At 35.9% G+C, this 21,650-nt stretch overlaps 1 protein-coding gene and 1 long non-coding RNA gene across 2 annotated transcripts in view; one reads left to right on the top strand and one right to left on the bottom strand.

Annotated features, from left to right (window-relative positions):
• PTPRD (protein tyrosine phosphatase receptor type D) overlaps positions 1 to 21,650 on the bottom strand; it is a 1,686,434-nt gene that overhangs the window by 1,566,721 nt on the left and 98,063 nt on the right. The window lies entirely within an intron of this gene.
• Positions 10,506 to 15,225, top strand: LOC145506411 (uncharacterized). The gene is made up of 2 exons (XR_014054004.1): positions 10,506 to 12,604; positions 13,443 to 15,225. It is a non-coding gene; the product is annotated as an uncharacterized LOC145506411 (long non-coding RNA).

The raw sequence follows: 21,650 nt of genomic DNA, 5'->3' as shown, positions 1-21,650 counted from the left end.
TCCAAAGACTAGGTGCAGTAAAAAATACATATGCCCTTCAATTCTCAACTTAAAGTCATTCTATTTTCTTAGGCCAAAAAATTGCTGGACCTAGCACATAAATGGATATAAGTTCAAGAGTCAATAAGTATCTTTCCCCTCTCTGGTCCATATGAAAGCATGGGAACCAGCAACAGACTCAGAATGTGACAGAATCTAAGTGATCCTAGCCCCTGGGTATCCCATGATCTTCCCCAAAGCAATCTGGAATCAATTTGAATAGGATTAGTTTTCTTGCTCTATGAAAAGCTAACAAGAAGCTGAACAGTTGAACTAATTCTGCACCCCTTATTGAAGGAAAGTACAGAGAGATTCAGTAGCTAAATGGTTTCTTCTTGGATAACCTGATTTATGATGTATCTCCAGCCTGCAGGTGCTGATAGACCACTGGTCTTTTGGCACTCTATATCACTGTACTCAATTCCAAGCTACCAAACCTTAGCAAGTGGAAGGAAAACCTCATATCCAGAGAGAGAGCAATCAAACAAAATATCAGAATGGACCTCTAATGAAACAGACATAAGAGAAGACAGAAAATATTGAAAGAAAACATTCTAATTATAAAATAATAAAAATAACATCAACTATAGACTAACATACTTTATTGGAACAAACTTTAAAAATTTAACATATACACTGAAGAAGAGAATCATCTCTGATATGAATAAAATTACTGGTCTGGAAGATCAAGTCAATCATAAAGTAAAATTAAAAGAGATTGTAGTCTGGAGAGAAATATAAGATTTGGAGGGTAGATACAGTAATTATAATTTGAGAATAGGCTTTCCAGAAGAAAAAGTAGATATAAATGAAAATAAAACCAATCATAATTTAAAAAATTTCATCAGCTGAAGACTTTTCCAGCCTATACTTTATAAGTTTTGGCTAGTTCCCAGTGGGATTAATGAAGAAAGTTACACACATTGGGATATATTGGTTAGATACTTGAATTCCTTGAACAACAACAACAAACTTTAGAACTTTCCAATAGAAAGAAAAAAGGATAAAAAAGTTTTGTTCAACTGCTCATCTACAATGTTGTATTTAAAAGTTGATAAAGAAATTTCTAAAATGACTAACAGAGAAGCTTGAAATCAAACGCCCCCTACCTAGGAAAACTATTCTTCACTCATTGGAGAGAAAAGAAAAATATTTGCAGATATGCAAGGATGCACCCACCTACAGAAACACATCTAATTGAGAGGAATTCTTTGAAAATATGGTGTAATAGTTAAAAACCTGCATGTAGCACCCATTATATCAGCTAAACATACAAAATACAACTATTTAAAATGTGAGAAATTCACAATTGGAGGTAACATGATAAACTGATTAATGAGTCAAGCATTTATCCTGCTTTTTCTAAATAAAAGAAACTTCAAATATTCATATAATCAAATAGATAAGGGAAAGGTCTTCATGGAATAAATCATGCTAACAAATGCAAATGTGCTTAGTCACTCAGTGGTGTCCAACTCTTTGCAGCTCTCTGGACTGTAGCCCTTCAGGCTCCTCTGTCTATGGGATTGATTCTCCAGGCAAGAATACTGGAGTGGGCTGGCATTTCCTCCTCCAGGGGATCTTCCTGACCCAGGGATCAAAGTCACATCTGTGTCTCCTGCATTGCAGGCAGATTCTTTACCTGCTGAGCCATCAGGGAAGCCCAAACATACCAAAAGAGATGATAAATATAGAAAAATCATCATTTTGCAAATCCTAATGAAATAAAGGAGCTAGGCCATGATTATTAATGAATTCTAAAACCATTAGATGAAAAGTTGATGGAAAACTTCATAAAGAATGGTTCAGATTGATACCATCTAAATATACAGATCAATCATAGCTTTTCTTATAATAGAACCAATGGATACAGTATGCCTCCCGGTGTGATGCAAACAGCAAGTACATAGTCCCACCAATGAAATATTCTTGATAAAAGAAAGGTGAGGGCTTAAATCTAACCAAACCTAGATATCATAATCAGTGAATAGAAAATCTGGGTGAATGAAGGATGTTTAAACATCAAAAGAAAGTCTGCAGCAAATATATTGAATAGAATGTGGGACACACTAAAGATAACTGACAAAAGTATTTTCTAGAAGTAAATGGCATGAAAAAAGGTAAATGAAAAAGACACATACATAGATCCTGTTAGACATCTGTATTGAAATATGTACAGTTAAAATGATGTAATGCCACAGATTTGCTTTAAAATACTATTCACACAAAAAATAATTGGGAGAGATGTGCAAGACTGATAAAATGTTGATTATCATCAAATAGGGATGAATGGGTACATGGAGACATTGTACTATGTTCTTTATCTGGGGATATGTTTGAAAATTTCCTCCAAACAAAAAGATTTTAAAAATTCAGGGAAGCATTATATGAAAATGCAATGGTTGACAATATATCATCCTCCTTTAAAATCTAGACAGAATTAGTAGACAAAGAAGGAAGAACTGTGAAACTGATGAAGGCAATCTACAATCTGCATTTATAGTAAATATAGAAAACTTTGTTATTTGAATGTAGGTTATTTTCATACATTTGAGAAAGTTTACAGTAAATTATGAAATTTCCCATAACCTTTCACATCTTCATAAAATTGAGATCTTACAGCAATAGCCTTTGATCATAGTATATTTCATCCAAAATAAAAATTGTAGAGATGATTACAGACACTCGAATAGAAACTTCATGTTAAATAACATTATTTCTATTTCTCTGATATTAAATTTCTTGGATGTTATAATACTATTATGATTAGGTGCAAAAAAGTCTTTTTTCTTATTAAAGATTTGGGGATGAAACGTACTTGTCACTGCAATTTAATTTCAAACAATTCAGCCAAAATATTCCATACAAACATATATATGGTTTTAGAAAGAAAAAAGTGAAGAGAAACTCAAATTTTGAAAAAATAGCAATAATTGGTGAGTCTGGAATAAGTGTATACATGTGAGAAACTCAAACTTTGAAAAAAATAGCAATTGGTGAGTCTGGAATAAGCGTTACATGTGTTATTATACTATTCTTTCAATTTTTCTATAGATATGAAGTGTATTGTGGTGGAAGGTTAGAAAGAGAAATACAGGAACAAAAAGTTAAACAGTTATTTACAGTTAAAAAGTTAAATACATTCATTTGATCACTTGAATCAAAGGTAAAAGTAAAACTAGAAAACTTCACTCTCCAGCCTAGAGAACATTTCATACAAATATCTTCCTCTCTAAAAGGTCAAGAGGGCAAGATATGACTAGATCTTTAAGGAACTTTTAACATGAGGAATGCATTAATTTAAATACCCCAAAACAATCACAATGAGAGTAAAGGCAAATGTGTACTGGCAATTTACAATTACCAGGCAACAAACTACATATTCTATATGTATTACATCATTTAATCCTCACAACAGACTCATGAGTAAGAGCAATTAGTTTTTGACTTAACAGTGGTCTCATGGGATAGTCAGTAGTGGAGTCAAGATCACTGCCGTTTATATTATGCAAAGCATGATTACTCATCAGTTTCATATTGCTCTTACCCATCAGAGCTGGCAGTTATCATGTTCCCCTAAATGAAACACTTATCTTAGAATAATGATTAAGAGGGTAGCAAATTAAGCTCATGTTTTAACACATTAGCGGTACGACCTTGGCCGAGTGATTTGTCCTCACTGTTCTTCATTCTTCTCAACAGCAAAATGGGGGTGTTAACCTGTGAAGCTGTACTAAGATTATTTGTGATAGATGCACTGAAGGAACAAAGCAGAGTGTCTGGTACATAGAAAGTATCCAGTAGATATTAGATCTCAGTATTATAATGGGGACATTCTTCAGTGCTGCAGCTTTATGTGATAAAAAAAAAAAAGGTGACTATGAAAACAATAAAATGAGAAAGACTTGAGATCTCTTCAAGAAAATCAGAGATACTAAGGGATCATTTCATGCAAAGATGGGCACAATAAGGACAGAAATGATAAGGACCTAACTGAAGCAGAAGAGATTAAGAAGAGGTGGCCAGGGTACACAGAACAACTGTACAAAAAGGGTCTTAATGACCCAGATAACCATGATGACCCAGATAACCATTAGTCACTCACCTAAGCCAGACATTCTGGAGTGTGAAGTCAAGTGAGCCTTAGGAAGCATTACTACAAACAAAGTTAGTGGAAGTGACAGAATTCCAGCTAAGCTATTTCAAATCCTAAAAGATGATTCTGTGAAAGGGCTACACTCAATATGGCAGCAAATTTGGAAAACTCTATAGTGGCCACAGGAATGCAAAAGGTCAGTTTTCATTCCAATCCCAAAGAAGGGCAATGCCAAAGAATGTTCAAATTACCATATGATTGCACTCATTTCACATGCTAGCAAGGTAATGTGCAAAACCTTTCAAGCTAGGCTTCAACAGCACATAAACCTAGAACTTCCAGATGGACAAGCTGGATTTAGAAAAGGCAGAGGAACCAGAAATCAAATTGCCAATATCTGCAGAAAAAAAAGAAATTCCAGAAAAACATCTACTTCTGCTCCATTGACTATGCTAAAGCCTTTGACTGTGTGGATCACAACAAACTGTGGAAAATTATTCAAGAGATGGGGATACCAGACCACCTTATCTGCCTTCTGAGAAACTTGTATACAGGTCAAGAAGTACAATTAAAACCAGACAGGAAACAACTGACTGGTTCAAAATTGGGAAAGGAGTACACAAGGCTGTATATAGCCACTCTCATTATTTAACTTATGTGCAGAGTACATCATGTTACATGCTGGTCTATATGAACCACAACCTGGAATCAAGATTGCCAGGAAAAGTATAACAACCTCAGATATGCAGATGATACCACTCTAATGGCAGAAAGTGAAGAGGAACTAAAGAGCCTCTTGATGAAGGTGAAAGAGGAGTGTGAAAAAGCTGGCTTAAAATTCAACATTCAAAAAACCAAGATTATGGCAATCAGTTCCATCACTTTGTTGCAAATGGATGGGGAAAAAGTGGAAACAATGACAGACTTTATTTTCTTGGGCCTCAAAATCACTGCAGACAGTGACTGCAGCCACAAAATTAAAAGGCATTTGCTCCTTGGAAGAAAAGGTATGACAAATCTAGACAATGTATTAGAAAGCAGAGACATCACTTTAACAACAAAGGTCTGTATAGTCAAACCTATGGTTTTTCCAGCAGTCATGTACAGATGTGAGAGTTGGACCATAATAAAGAAGGCTGAGCACTGAAGAATTGATGTTTTAGAACGGTGGTGCTAAAGACTCTTGAGAGTCACTTGGACAGCAGGGAGATCAAACCAATCAATCCTAAAGGAAATCAACCCTAAATATTCACTGGAAGGAGTGATGCTGAAGCTGAAGCTCCAATACTTTGGCCAACTAATGCCAAGAGTTGATTTATTAGAAAGACCCTGATGCTGGGAAAGATTGAAGGCAGGAGGAAAAGGGGATGCCAGAGGATGAGATGGTTGGATAGCATCACCGCTCAAAGGACATGAGTTTGAGCAAACTTCGGGGGATGGTTAAGGACAGGAAAGCCTGGCATGCTGCATTCCATGAGGTCACAAAGAGTCAGACACTATTTAGCAACTGAATAACAACAACGTTTCAAAATAAAAAGCATCAGGCAGTGATAGCGAACAGCGAGTTACTAAAACTAGCAGTATTTATTGATTTGGTAGAAGATAGTGTAAATTGAATTATATCTCCAAGCACAGTGCCTGCTTAATATTAAGCATAAGCTTAGTAAACATTTGTCAAATAACAGAATTTAACAATGTCTAAGCTATAACTGAATGAATTGAATGAATTTAATCATAATAGGTTTTGATTTATGAATTGAATCATAATAGATATTCAGAAGATCAATATTATTTTACTTACTTAAAAAGTAGTGTTAAAATATCAAATGTTAAGTGTTTAAACTTAAACTTCAATTCAGAAATTTAAAAAAAAATGCAAGACCATTCCATGAAGTAAATGCATCTCACTAAATCTCCTATCATAGCATAGGAAGATCAGACAGAAAAAATATTATCAAGGAACTGTTCATCATGGATGTTTTGGGAATATTCACCATTGTCTACTCAACATGGAAAGATAAGCTTTTCCAACCTGTCCTGTAAAGAAAAGCCCATTTTCTTTCGAGCTTTCTGCCTTCCACAGTGGAAACATTAGACATAGGTGGCTTTTGTACACCAATCCTCCTTTTTTTCAAAGAATAAGTAAGAAATGAAACAATCCTTAAAGGACAATGCTTGGTCAATATATTTCCCATCCAATTACAGAAAAAGCAATTATGTAGCATGTCAAATTCTTACTAAAACTTGGGTCCTAACTATCTGTTTTTTTTCTATAGGCAAACTTAATAAGAAGTAAAATAACAAAGAGTATCTGGCTAATTTACCATAGATTCTAAGGAGGAGGGCACAAAATTGAAGAGGAATTCTGCTCCCAGCCTGCATTCTACATTTTCATTAATGTCACGCCTGAGTTATATGAAAGTGAAGTCGCTCAGTCTTGTCCAACTCTTTGTGACCGCATGGACTGTAGTCTACCAGGCTCCTCCATCCATGGGATTTTCCAGGCAAGAATACTAGAGTGGGTTGCCATTTCCTTCTCCAAGAGATCTCCCAACCCAGGGATTGAACCCCAGTCTCCCGCATTGTAGGCAGACGCTTTACCGTCTGAGCCACCAGGGAAGTCCCTGAGGTTGTATAAGAACCTAAAACTAAAGAACAAATTAGAACACAGTTTTGCTGTTTTAAAAGACAGGTTGTATAAATACCAAAAAGTGGATAAATAAGCAATCATTCTTAATTATTTTTAACTACACTATTCTCTCTTCAACCTGACACTCATATTTTTTTAGTATCCCAATGGTAAAAATAATTTTTAGAAGGGAAACTTATGAGCCTATAGGGAAATAGAGTTATGAGAATAAAACTTTGCTTGAACATAATATATTGGGAATTCTCTGGCAGTCTAATGGATAGTACTCCTACTTTTACTGTCAAGGGCATGGTTTAAACTCTAGCAGGGGAACTAAGATCCTGAAAACCACATGAGATGGCCAAAAATAAAAACAAATAAAACAAGCATAGTATATTATTTTAATAGGTTTAATATTCACTGAAACAAAACAATAGCTAGTATATTGAAGAATTAATGGTATTATTATATATAAAATGGGGGAAAACATCATGAGCAAGATATAGATTTTGGAGCAAAAAGGATTTTTTTTCTAAATGGAAATCTCTTCAAAGAACCTTGCCCTAAAAGAAAACTTAGGGAGTGGTCTGAATAGGCAAGTGCCAAAAAAAAAAAAAGAGGGAACTCTCACTGTGCATAATAAACAAATAGGAATCTACCAAGGGGTCTGCCAGGGGGCTGTGAGGGTGAGAAAGGAAGCTAGAATGGGGAGTAGGCTGGAGACACTGGCAAAGATTGACTGAGCATTTTACCCTGGAATGGGGATGATTCAAATTATATAAAAGGGTGTTTATTATTCTTTTTAAAATGATTACTCTTTGATTTTTTTCTAATCTGTAGCCACAACTGCGAAATCTTCACAGAAACTCTCCTGAAAACAATCAACCCCCTTATATGAGTGGTTTTTATGAAGTATCAATACTGTAAAGATAATGACTGCAGGAGATGAAATGTGAAATCAGTGAAAACAGGGATCACTTTCATGAGTGATTGTAAGCATCTCCTTCTCCAAATCCACAGAGATACTGAAAGGAATGCTGGACTTACGCCAACTTTATCTGAGCACCCAAGAAAGGTTGAAGAGCCCAACTGACATTACCTCATCTCCTCAAATCCCCTTTCCCTGCAGTTTAAAGAAAAAAATTCAGAATGTTTTGCTTTCTGTCAGGTACTATTCCAAATCATCTTACACTACCCACAAAAATCAACTCAAGATAGATTAAAAACTCAAACATAAGACCTGAAACTATACCAATTCTGGAAGAAACATGAGAAAAGCTCATTGACTACAGTCTTGGCAGTGTTTTGTGTTGTGTTTTTTTTTTTTTCTTTTTTTGGTCTGACATCAAAAGCAAAAGCAGCCAAAGCAAAATAAGCAAATGGCATTACATCCATCTAAAAAGCTTCTGCACAGAAAAGGGGAAAAAATCAACAAAATGAAAAAGCAATCTATGGAATGGGAGAATATATTTGCCAATCATATATTGGGATAAGGTATCAATATTTTACACACACACACACACACAGACACAAACATAAACTAGATTATTCAACTATTAGAAGGAAATCTTGACACATGGGAAAAAATGGATGGAGCTTGAAGAATTACAGTAAGTGAAATAAGCCAAAGAAAGAAATATAATGCATAGTATCATTGAGATGTGGAATCTAAGAAAAAATAATTTTTTTTAAGGTTAAGTTCCTTGAAACAGAAAGTAGAAAAGCAGTTGCCAAAGGTTGGGGTGTCGGGAGACAGGGAGAGTTTGGTGAGAAAATACAAACTTTCACCTATAAGGAGAATGTAATCTGAGAATGTAATGTAAAATATGGTGATTATAGTTGTTAATACTGTGTTGTATAACTGAAATCTTGGAAGACAGTAGCACTTAATTATTCTCACCAAAAAAAAATCAAAACAAGAGAAGATAAATAAATGAGGTGATAGATGTGTTAATTAACCAGATGGGGGAATTCATTCACAATATACATACATCAATTCTCCATGATATACACTTTATCTTACAATTTTATTTGTCAATGATACCTCAAAACTGAAAAAAAAAAAATAGTTACGCAAACAATGGACTACTACTCAGTGATAAAAAATAATGAAATCTTGTCATTTATGACATGGATAGACCTGAATGGTATTATGCTAGGTGAAATAAGCCAGAGAGAAACAAATACCATATGATTTCATTTGTATGTAGAATCTAAAAAGCAAGTGAATTAATATAACAAAATAGAAACAGATTCAGATACACAGAACAAATTGGTTGCCATAGGTGAGAAGGTTGGTGGGGGAAATGAATGAAATAGATGAGGGGTATTAAGAAGCATCAATTTCCAGTTATACAACAAATAAGTCACGGGAATGTAATATATAGTATAGGGAATATAATGGATAATATTTTAATCACTTTGCGTGGTGACAGATGGTAACTAGGCTTATACAGTGATCATTTTGTAATGTACAAAAAAATCACATCACTATGTTATACACTTGAAACATGTCAATTATACTTCAATTATAGAAAGAAAAAAGATAATAATCAAGGTATGTCAAAAAGTAAGCAGTACATCTACAGTCCTCCAGCCAAACATAAGTGATTTTTTAAGGTACTCAGAAGAACATATAGAGAGTCTCTGTAAGTTACAGAATAGATAGTTACTTTACTTTTACATATGAAAGTATTGGAAACTTGGAAAATTATGCAAGATAAATCTGAACTTCATGTCCAGGGAATTTATGATTAGTGACAAATCATTCTATGGTGTATTTTGTTGCCTAAATATCTAAAAAATAAACAAAAACTCAGATGTAAATTTTTACAACTCTGAGCTTTATAATAGGTAGATTAACTTAAATTGAGTTTTGTGAAATTTTTATAGAACATGATGACTTATTTTATGCTACAAAGACTTCTTAGAATTATAAAGTAGTTCAGGTGAACAAAATTGGTAAAATATCAACCCTATGGCAGAAAGTGAAGAAGAACTAAAGAGCCTCTTGATGAAAGTGAAAGAGGAGAGTGAAAAAGTTGGCTTAAAGCCCAACATTCAGAAAACTAAGATCATGGCATCTGGTCCCATCACTTCATGGTAAATAGATGCGGAAACAGTGTCAGACTTTATTTTTTGGGGCTCCAAAATCACTGCTGATGGTGATTGCAGCCATGAAATTAAAAGACACTTACCCCTTGGAAGGAAGGTTATGACCAACCTAGACAGCATATTAAAAAGCAGAGACATTACTTTGCCAACAAAAGTCCATCTAGTCAAGGCTATGGTTTTTCCAGTGGTCATGTATGGATGTGAGAGTTGGACGGTGAAGAAAGCTGAGCACCGCAGAATTGATGCTTTTGAACTGTGGTGTTGGAGAAGACTCTTGAGAGTCCCTTGGACTGCAAGGAGATCCAACCAGTCCATCCTAAAGGAGATCAATCTTGGGTGTTCATTGGAAGGACTGATATTGAAGCTGAAAGTCCAAATCTTTGGCCACCTCATGCGAAGAGTTGACTCATTGGAAAAGACCCTGATGCTGGGAAAGATTGAGGGCAGGAGGAGAAGGGGACGACAGAGGATGAGATGGTTGGATGGCATCACCGACTCGATGGACATGGGTTTGGGTGGACTCTGGGAGTTGGTGATGGACAGGGAGGCCTGGAGTGCTGTGCTTCATGGGGTCGCAAAGAGTCAGACATGACTGAGTGACTTAACTGAACTGATACACCATTAAAGTTTTTTTTTTTATTGTTTTGACTCAAGCATTTTATATTATTTATTGTGGTAAAAGCTACATAATATAAAACATATTATTTTAACCATATTTAACTGTACAATTCAGTGGCACCAAATATGTTCACACTGTTATGCAACTATCACCATCATCCTTCTCCCGAAGTTTTCACTTTCCTAAACTGAAACTGTGTTCTCATATCACTAACTCCCTAGTTAGTAGAGTTAGGTTGGGGACCTCCCCAAACCCCTCAACCCTAGCATCTACTGCTGTACTTTCTGACTCTATGAATTTGTCTGTTCTAGGTATCTTTTATAAGTGGAGTCAAACAGTATTTGTTTGCACCTAATGTATATTGGGATACATTTTTAAGGTTAATATATGTCCTACAAACAGACTGTACCTTTTTTTGCCCTATGCTACACAGTAGGTTATCATTGGTTATCTATTTTATGCATAGTAGTGTATATACGTCAATCCCAATCTCCCAATAAATATTGATATTTTAAATTGCTGAGGAAAAAGGTTTAAAATGGCTAAATTATTTCACCAAGACTGAATATCTGTTAATAACCTAAGTATTAATAAGCTAACTAATCAAAGACTATCTTGCTAACATTTATTGTCTTTGATTGTACTTTGTACATGCTCTACACTCACGACACTGAAGTCAGGTAGCTATCACTAGTATTAGTAAAGGTTAACAATGTCTCCTAAATTTGGGAAAACAGTTTGAAATCTAGTGATTAGTAATAACATAGATTCTATGGATTCATGCTCTAGACAGCTGACTTAGAGGCAGAATTCTGAAATTATTTATAAATTGAAAACTTTCAGGTTTAAGACAGAATAACAGTCCACAGTAAAAACTAACCTTAAATCTTTTAGCCAACTGAGATAAACATGAATTAATTGACAAAAAGTAGAATATGAATAAAAACAAACAAAAAATATAGAAGAACGGTCCAGACAGAATCCCAGATAACGGTATACTACAGTGGATAGAGTCAGGGAGAAGGATAAAGGTGAGGGATGATTATCCCTGGAGACAGCAGCTTTGTTTTGCATGGTGTCATCTCATTACTATGAGAGAAGGAAGGAAGGAATGGAGGGGGGAAGCAAGGAAGGGAAACTGCCCATTCACAGACCAACAATGATTATGTTTTAACCAAGGACCATGACTAATACAATTCTGGGCACTTAAGTCTAAAGGTGGGTGAAGCAGATTTTAGAATTCATCTTTGCTGTAAAATTATAGGAAACAGTCTTACACAATCAGACTATCTTTGTTTTATTAACATGAATAAATGTTTTTCTGTGTAATAAAGAAATCTAATAAATGAAACAGCATCACTGAAGGATCTTAGGAAAATACTTTCAAAATTGCTTCTTCAAGTATGACTTGAGAGGCAAGTATACATTTAGAAATTTTGGCTAACATCTGTGAGATTTCACTTATATTTAAACAGAGCCGTGAATATCTCCTCAGGACACCTACCATTCTATTTTAATTATGCTGATTAAAAAAATGTTTCAACATCTAACAAAGCACACATAATGTGAAAATACTTGTTAAACCACCTACGCAGTTTTAACAATAAGACAAATATGAGATCATTGCATTTCTTAAGGTTCATTATATCAGAATTAGTTCAGTGGCAAAATTTGGGGAAATATTTGCACCTGATATTTTTTAATATACATTTGCCATTTGCTGGGCTCTTTTTTCAAATCCACTTTGCACAAATTCTATGTTAGAATTATGAGATACAATAATATGTTATGTTATATTGGTGACAAAAACCTTCTTAGGAAAATTAAGAAAAAGTGGCATGCCATTCATTGAGGATGGCTTTAGGTTATGTTTTTGTGTCAAACTATCAGCCTAATAAATAGTTTTTGCTCATGCATATCATATTAAAGACATCTTTTAAATATGCCATGTTTAAGATTAGTTTCCATGTGGCTCAGTTGTAAAGAATCCACCTGCCAATGCAGGAGATGCAGGTTTGATTCCTAGGTCAAGAAGATCCTCTGGAGAAGGAAATGGCAACCCTATCCAGTATTCTTGCCTAGGAAATCCCACGGACAGAGGAGCCTGGCAGGCTACAACCCATGGGCTGAAAAAGAATTGGATATGACTTAGCAACTAAACTAAAATAAACTTAGAAATTAAACTAATTTTAAGATATTCAAGAACAGATTTTATGTATGAGTAAGTTGAATTACTAACCCTTGGGAGAAGTTTAAAGTTATACTCCTCAAGTCATTTGTTAAGCTATATTCTACTCTTAATACAGAGAATTCAACAAAATTCAAGGGAAATTTGAGGCAAAGAATTAAATGCTTTCTCTATTCACTCTTGAGTATAGGGGAGAAACTTTGAGAAATGGATTAACGATGAAATCAGGAACTTTTAGGTAATACGTTGGGACCACCAGACAGGGGTAAAGATTCTTTTCTTCTTTACAACTTACTCACATAGTCAAAGTGAGAGAAAAACCCAAGAAAGGAGGAATAAGACTGTCTTCTGCTCTAAGTTTTACAGTAGAAGACAAGGAGTTATTGTATGTTTTATTCAGTACATTCTAGATCACCAAGATAGGAAAACAGATCTGAGTTAAGAGCTTTTGAAGAAATGCACTTTTGTCTCTCCTACCATTTCCATCTGATACTCTCCAGATTTAAGCATAATGACATGAGTGGTTAAATAAGACAAAAGACCCTATCATTTAGAGATCCAAGACCCCAATTCCTTCATAGGACAACCAGCTAGAGAAGATGAAGGGCTTTATGAGACTTTGTTCCCTTTGTGTATATTTTTCTAAAATATATACATATATGTATGCATGAAAGCTAAGCAGCATCAGTCATGTCCAACTCTTTGTGACCCTATGGACTATAGCCTGCCAGGCTCCTCTGTCCATTGGATTCTCCAGGCAAGGATACTGAAGTAGGATGCCATGTCCTCCTCCAGGAGATCATCCTGACACATGGATTTAACTCATGTCTCTTATGTCTCCTGCACTGGCAGCTAGGTTCTTTACCACTAGTGCCACATTAGAAAATAGTTAAGAATATTTCAGACACAAAGTCATAAATTTAGTCATATAGGGACATACATGTCAATTACTAAGCTGTTCACTGAGAGTTTGAGTGAGAGAGCCAAGGAAATTATATTCTAGAAATATGAGTGGACACAGGTTATTGCAGTATACTGAGATATCGACTGTGGTTGTAGAAGTACAGGAAACATGCTGAAGAGGTGATTTATTCAGACTTTCAGAGAAGGCTTATAGAAAAGAGTCATCTACTAAGACCTCAAGTATGAACAGGCATTATCCAGGTAAAGGAGTATGAGGTGAGAGCCAAATAATCTGAATAGGAGAGACTTGGCAACTTTGAGACTTGAGGAATATCTGGACCTTTGAGACCAAGGTCTGTCAAGCTAAATCTTGGCTGAGTTACAGTTTCTCTTGGGATTTTTTCCTAATCTTCAAATAACATTTTAGGAGAATAAAATGTCATCACATGTAACTTGCCAAATACAACACATTAAGTTTCTCATAATTATCAGATTCTTTCTGCCTTTACTTTTTTACATCTATATTTCCTTCTATATTCCTCTGTTTTCATGGTCTTTGTATTATTAGCACTTCCACAACTAGGAAAACAAAGGCAGGAAGAGGAGGCATTTGATTTTCTCTCTTCTCTTCAGCCCTTGCTTCCACAATCAATGGTAAGTATTGCGCCTGATTCACTGTGTCCACCCCACCCCATCCCTGCACTTTGGACTGTATTATGTGCTCCAGGTTTATAGTAGGTTTGAAATGAAGAAGTGAATGAGTGAATAGGAAATTTGTTTCTCTATTTTCCCTCAAAATGGATAATTTTACATACTGCCAAATTTTTCCATTTAACACTCACTATATTTTTTGACAGTCCCACAATGACTGTGAAATCCTTTTTCTAAAAGGAAATGCATGGTTTAGCCTCAGGCTCCATCCTCCTCTAAGGATAAAGGGTAAAGAATTGGAGAAGTAGAGGTCAGTGGTGTTTGCCTTTTTTCTTTTGTTTATAGGATAGTTTCTCAACCTGAGCATTATTAACAATTAGAAGAGATACTTTCGTGTCATGACAGGCTGTCCTATGCATTATAGGTTGTTCAGCAGCATCCCTGGCCTCTATCCACAACATTCCTAGTTTAATTTCATTCATAGATGTAGCAGGGAAAAATGTCTCCAGATATAGACAAGTGCACAACATCCTTCCCCTTTTGAGAAACAAATCTGTAGTCTAAACATTTAATTCAAAAGAAATTTTATCACAGAAGAAACTAGCAGTTTTTTTTAATTAATAAAAACTAGGCTCAATTAAGGTTTGAGAACAGGAAAAAAAGTAAATTTGATACTGCAACAATTACATCTTGAAAACATGGGCAATTCTCTACTCTCACCTGTCAAACTGAGAACATGGTGACTGAATCGGTGGGTCACCTAAATGAAAATGTTAGGTTTTCTGATTTAGAGGATAGAAATCTCAACATCAAGAGGTAAGAGATGTCTGAATTAAGATAATCTCAGGAGATAAGAAGCTTGAAGTGATATAAAACCCTTTATCTCCTGGTTTGCTGTGATCAAGTTAATACCTAAGAACAGCTTGAGTTTCCAGTTCTTGCTTCAGACAGCCTGAAGATCGAGAATAATCACTGATAGGTCAATATTGACAAGAAAATATATTCAAAGCTTGAAGTAAGAAAACATCAGTTTTCCCCTACAGTTTCTAAAAGATGACTATAGGGCTAATTGCTAGCACTTAAATGAAAATGTCATGTACTCCTCAGATGTTAATTGGTTTACTTTTCAGGATTCCCATAATCAGATCTCACCATTTCCACTGAGTATAATTCTAAACAGTATTAGAATGTATATTCAAATTCAAATCAGCATATATATGATCTCTAGTTTTTATCTGTTTCTTCTGTCAGTTGTGAGCTCCAAGTACACTTTAGTTTCGGTGCCCTAGAGAAGGATTTAATTCATCTCTTTGAAATGTTATATTCACATATGTGAGTTTCTGTGTGCATGCTTATACATGATACACAGTGTTTTACGTGCAGTGGTACAGTGATTGTTACTATGACTTTTTTTTTTTTGTAAATATGGTAGACATTTTTAGACAGATGCTTTTTAGTGCTGAGACGATCAAAGTCAGCCAAGCATATATTTCTGTTGATTTATTAACTATGCAGAGTTCCAATGATATTGCTTTGACCTATTGCAGAGCTCCAATGATATTGCTTTGAACTTAGCAGCAAAGGTCAAAAGCCCTAAATGTAAATTCTGGTAGTTTTATTTTGGAAAATAATCAGATTTGTATGTGCTCTAAACAGTTTCAGTGAACAACAAACCTTCCTTTAAACTTGTATGTTTGTGCAACCCAAAACTATTTTCTATACTAACATTTGGAGACCCTGCATTGACAGATATTTCAAGTATGAGACTGCTCAGCAAAATTCTCACTAGCCATTTTGGAAAGGCGTATGGAAATCCTTGAGCAGTGAAGTGAAACTTCATTCAACAAAGTTTCCTTTTAAAATTCATCCTCTACTGGAAAAAGTAAGCATTAGGTATTTCAAAATTGGCTAATACTGCAGAATTTAGACATGTAAAGAAAAATCAAACAAAAGCAGGTACACTGGGGCACTCGACCATCCTTTGGATTCACCATCACAACTAGAACTTAATAATGGGCAGCTGTTTTCACACTGGGGTCTCTACTATCAACTTGTCTCACTAACTTTTGCTGTTTTTTATTATCACTATCTTGCCCATCTCCAACTAGGAGTAATTTTCACATCTTTAGTACTGTGCTTTTCTAACAAGATTAAGAGCTTTGTTTGATTTGGGTTTGAGTCCAAGCTCACTGAAGCCATAGCATCTCTTGGCCTCAGCATCTGCATCATTTTTTAAACAGAAAATACCTAAATAACTGCTGTGACATAAAATAAAATAGTTATATACCTTGAACATCTTGACCTATCAGTAAGTTTTAGGGCCACAAAGAGTGGTTGAAAGGATTTATACAGTCACTTGTGGTAGATGGGTTATATTGAAGGTCCCACTTCATTTATCCCCTCCTGTATGTATCCCTCTGTGGTAACACAGAGCCCTGCAACTGGACTCTCAGAGGTGCTGTGTAAATCATGTTAGCCACAATGTTAGCAAAGCTAAACAATAGAAACTTGAAATATGCGTGAATGTTTGAGTTTGCAAGCTTGTACACCTCCTGCATTCACCATGGGAACAGGTCTAAGCTAGCTAGCTTGTCAATGAAATGTGAAAAATCACTGCAGGAGAGTCAGTGACCCAGGCAACCCCTGGACTTGTGAGCAACATCCAGCAACCATTGCCCCACCACCAACTCCACCATGGACTCCATAATATCGTTTCAGATTCTCTGCAAGCTCTTTAATATGTCTGGAATTGAAAGGAGAATATGACAAACTAATATAAAGAATGTCTAGCAGCTTTACATTTGATATTACATGCACATCAATTTAATATCTACTCATAATACATGTAGGGATTCCCTGGTAGCTCAGCTGGTAAAGAATTCACCTGCAATGCAGGAGACTCCCTTTCAAATCCTGGGTTGGGAAGATTCACCTGAGAATACCTGTTTCAGTATTCTTGGGCTTCCCTGGTGGCTCAGCTGGTAAAGAATCCGCCTGCAATGTGGGAGACCTGGGTTCTATCCCTGGATTGGGAAGATCCCCTGGAAGAGGAAATGGCTACCCACTCCAGTATTCTGGCCTGGAGAACAGTCCATGGGGTTGCAAAGAGTTGGACAGGACTGAGTGACTTTCACTTTCAATACATGTATATTAAAAACTTAACTTAGATCCCACTCTTCCAATCTGCTCTTCCCACCACCTGCATTTCTCCCCACCTTTCTTTCCATTTTAATCCAGCCTCTCATTTTTCTCAACATAATAGTCAGCAAAAAAGGCCTAAATTGGGTCATTTTCCAGAAGCTTCATAAGCACTGACTGAGCTGACCATGAAAGAATTGGTTAAGAGCCATTTCTTCTACAATTTTGCTACTATCTATTCACTTTATTCTGGTAATCTTCCCTGGTGGCTCAGACGGTAAAGCGTCTGCCTACAATGTGGGAGACCTGGGTTCAATTCCTGGGTTGGGAAGATCTCCTGGAGAAGGAAATGGCAACCCACTCCAGTATTCTTGCCTGGAGAATCCCATGGACAGAGGAACCTGGTAGGCTACAGTCCATAGGGTCGCAGAGTTGGACATGACTGAGCGACTTCACTTTCACTTTCATTCACTTTATTCACCATTTATGTTTGGCCAGTGACAGACCAAAGCAGTGCTCCGAAGAATACAGTTGTTTTTTTCTGTTAAGAAGTGAATATAGCCTCCTTTCTAGGGTTGAGGGAGGAAGGATCCAGCATGTAATTTTCCCTTCCACAGCGGGCTTTAATTCAGAAATGTGGGGGATAGAGAATTGAGATTTTACCTAAACTAAGTACTTTTATGAGGAAGAGAATTAGGTTTTTCTTGGAGGTATTTCAGATTCTGAGTATCATCTTTGAGCTTGCTATTGTGTTTGGATTGTCCCATAAATGCCTTTATTTTCTATTGTTAAGCAGGGAGCCTTGTGCACAGATAGGTATACACACATGTACACTACACCAAGACTCAAAGTTCTGCCCTTCAAGGTGCTTGTGCTTATACTTTAACAGAAAAGGTAGGCCCATACTAAGTTTTTGTTTCATATTCCCTTTGTTGCTGTAAAAAAGCCTAAACACAAATTCAATTCTTTCCTATTCTTTGAGAGACCCTGCCATTTCTTTATTCTAAAAGACAAGTTAGAGAATAGAGATATTTTTATTAGCAGAACAGGTTTTTGAAAAAAAATCCCTAGTAACTAACACAAAATAAATAGAGAAAAAGCTCTGAAGAGAAGGTCAACAAGGGGAACAGGAATGTATAGCTGATGTCTGGCAATCACAGGATATTAAATGTGCAGAGATGGTTCATGTATTTTCTGGTTTTCACTCTCAAAACTACCTAATCTCTCCATCAATTATGAATTTTAAGAAAATATCAGCTTATACCAAAATGAAAATCATACATCTGCTTTCTTTAAATGAGGCAATCACCAACAACTCTAAAAATACGCGACACACAACCACTGCCTCGTGGGTACTCTATCTGACCTCTCAGGCAGCCTTTATTCCCAGCATTAAAATAAATGTATTCATCATACAGCCACATACTGTGAAATTTTCCCATCGCTTGGCTTTCTTATTTTCCAGGGCAAACTTTTCAAAACCCAAGGGAAAGTAATTGAATAGAGCTCTACCAAAGTGCATTTCCAATGTGATGCAGCAGAAATAACACTCAACGAAAATATTGTTAGTAGCGCCTGGGAAGTCAAGCTGAATATTCTATGCTTTCAATGAGTATTTGACATTTGTTCTTTTTTTTTTCTTTTTCAATTCCAGCACTTTCACCCTCTGTTTTATTCCTTAACACATATTTATTTGGAAAACATATATCATATAGAATGATGTCTAAATATTAACTTATATATAAGAAGCTAAATGATACTCAGTACTCAAAGATAAGAATATGATGGTTCCTATGCCAAACTCTGGGGTAGATGAAGTTTATTTGGGGCCCTCTCAGCTTCCCTACCTGGAGAAGGAAATGGCAACCCATTTCAGTATTCTTGCCTAGAGAATCCTGTCGTCAGAGGAGCCTGGTGGGCTGCTGTCTATGGGGTCGCATAGAGTTGGACACGACTGAAGTGACTTAGCAGCAACAGCAGCAGCCTTCCTACCAACCAGCAAACATTAACTATGGCCTCTGTTCAGGACATCACATCTGACATTGGGGATAACGGAATTAGAGATGAGACAGAGTTCAGGCCTTCTACCTCCATATTTTACGTTCTTCTACAATTCTGGTCTTTTTGTTTGTAATTTAACAGAAAAGGCAGGTCCTTGCTACATCCAATAACCATTGGCCCACCACCAACTCCACCACAGACTCCATAGGATATTACATCCTTTAAGAAACTCCAAAGGATAGTATATCCTTTAAAAAAGATCCTCTGCAAGTCCTTTGATATGTCTGGAGTTGGAAGAAGAATATAGACAAAATAATATAAAAAATATATAACAGCTTTACATTTGATATTACATGCACATCAATATCTACTCATAATACATTTATGCTAAAAACTTAGATCCCACTCTTCCAATCACCAGCATGCTCTTCCCACCACCTGCATTTCACCCCTCAAAGCAGGAAAATAATAATTTCAATTCTTTCAACTTCATTGTGTATTGCAGGTGAGAAGTTGCTTCTTATTTTAATTTTAAAAGGAAGCATTTCTTGAGTATTATAGTAGAGGTCATTACTTACTTCCCTTACTTACAAACACAACCACCAAACCATGTAACACTCCCTTGTCTCCTGAAACACATAACATAAGCCCTGGAGCTATATGGCAGGTGGAAGCTAGTGGGCCTTGAGAGACTGGAGTCTGGTTGGCCTCTAACAGGCTGTCAAGAATATAAAGAAAACACTGTTGGTTCCTGGAGTAATGGGGACCTTTATACAGTGGCAGGAAGTTTAGCAAAACTATTATTTAAAAATAGCAAAACATGCCTAAAACCCCAGCATATAGCTAAGTATATTTCTAGACAGAGCGTTAAAGGCAATGTCTGACTTCTACCTACCTACCTATAATAAGAGGTCAACTAAAGAACTAAGTATCCATTTATTGAATGGAAATTAGAAATTACTGAACTGAAAAGCAAGGACCCAGACCAATCATTTCAGGCAGTAAACTGTCCTTTAAGTAAGAAAGGGAAAAGATGAGATTATAAATTTCTATGTAAAACCTAGCAAAGATCTAAGGTGTGCTTCACAGATGCTTTTGCACGAACAACTCAGGATTTTCTTCCTGAATCTGTTATGTTTATAGAAATAGTAGCTGTGCAATTTTTCCCTAAGATTTTACATTTTTAGAAAAGTTTCAGGTTTACAGCAAAATTGAAGGAAAGGTGCAGAGATTTCCTATATACCCACTGACTCTGTGAAGGCATTGCCTCCCTCATTATCAATCTCACTCAAGAATGGAGCCATTATTGGAACTGATGAACCTATGCTAACACATAATCACCAAAAATGCAGTCTGCAAATTTTAAGGACACATCTCACTGAAAACCTCAATACATATAGGACTTCTAAGGAGAGTATTCCTTTAGCAGCCTCAAATGGGAGAAGGGGGGGAGGCTGTGGATATGTTACTTGGATGACAGAAGGGACTTTGTAGCTTTAATGATTTTGAGATGGGGAGATTATCCTATATTATCTGGATGAAGCTAATGTAATCAAAAGTCCTTAGAAGAAGAGTCAGAATTAGAGATAAAACAATGAAAGCAGAGTTTTCATTGACCTAAAGCTACAGGAAAAGGAGTATGGGAAGCCCCAAGAAAAGGCAAGGAAATGGAAACAGATTTGTGGATATGAATTTTGTCTAATGAGGTGGATTATAATTGGTACATACAAAAACACACATTTTTAAAATGATTTCAAAATGAAAAGAATATATTGCAAAATGAAAGCAGAATTTTGGACTTTTGAACTACTATGGGCAAGAAATAAGCTGAGTTCCTTATATATATGGATCAATCACTCCTAATGGAAAAATAATATATATATATATATATATATATATATATATATATATATATATATATAGCCAAAAGATGCCACAGGACAACTCCAGAGAGCAAGACTGAGCTCTAAGAAACTGACAACACTGTCCAGCAGTGTGCCGGAAGTGCCTCTTACCAGAAAATGCTGTGGGTCTACAGTTTTCTCTATTTGAATTATGTTGTCTTTACTGGTTATCTTAGTCTTTTTGATTCACAGCTGTTCTGACCAATGAGAATGATACTCAAAGAGCCGTATCTTAGAAATTACATAAAATAGCTTTACTGACACAGAGATACAGTTTAAATAAAAGATTTCATATCTTGAACCTGAGATTGCTGCTGTAAAAACACAGGGGGGGAGAGGGGAGTCTGGGAGAAGGAAGGGCCAATGGG

Source organism: Giraffa tippelskirchi, chromosome 1 (assembly GCF_054371585.1).
Source record: "Giraffa tippelskirchi isolate mGirTip1 chromosome 1, T2T-mGirTip1v1.2.pri, whole genome shotgun sequence".
Classification (NCBI taxonomy): domain Eukaryota; kingdom Metazoa; phylum Chordata; class Mammalia; order Artiodactyla; family Giraffidae; genus Giraffa; species Giraffa tippelskirchi.
Note: the sequence above shows the minus strand (reverse complement) of the source record. Positions and strands in the feature narration are given on the sequence as shown.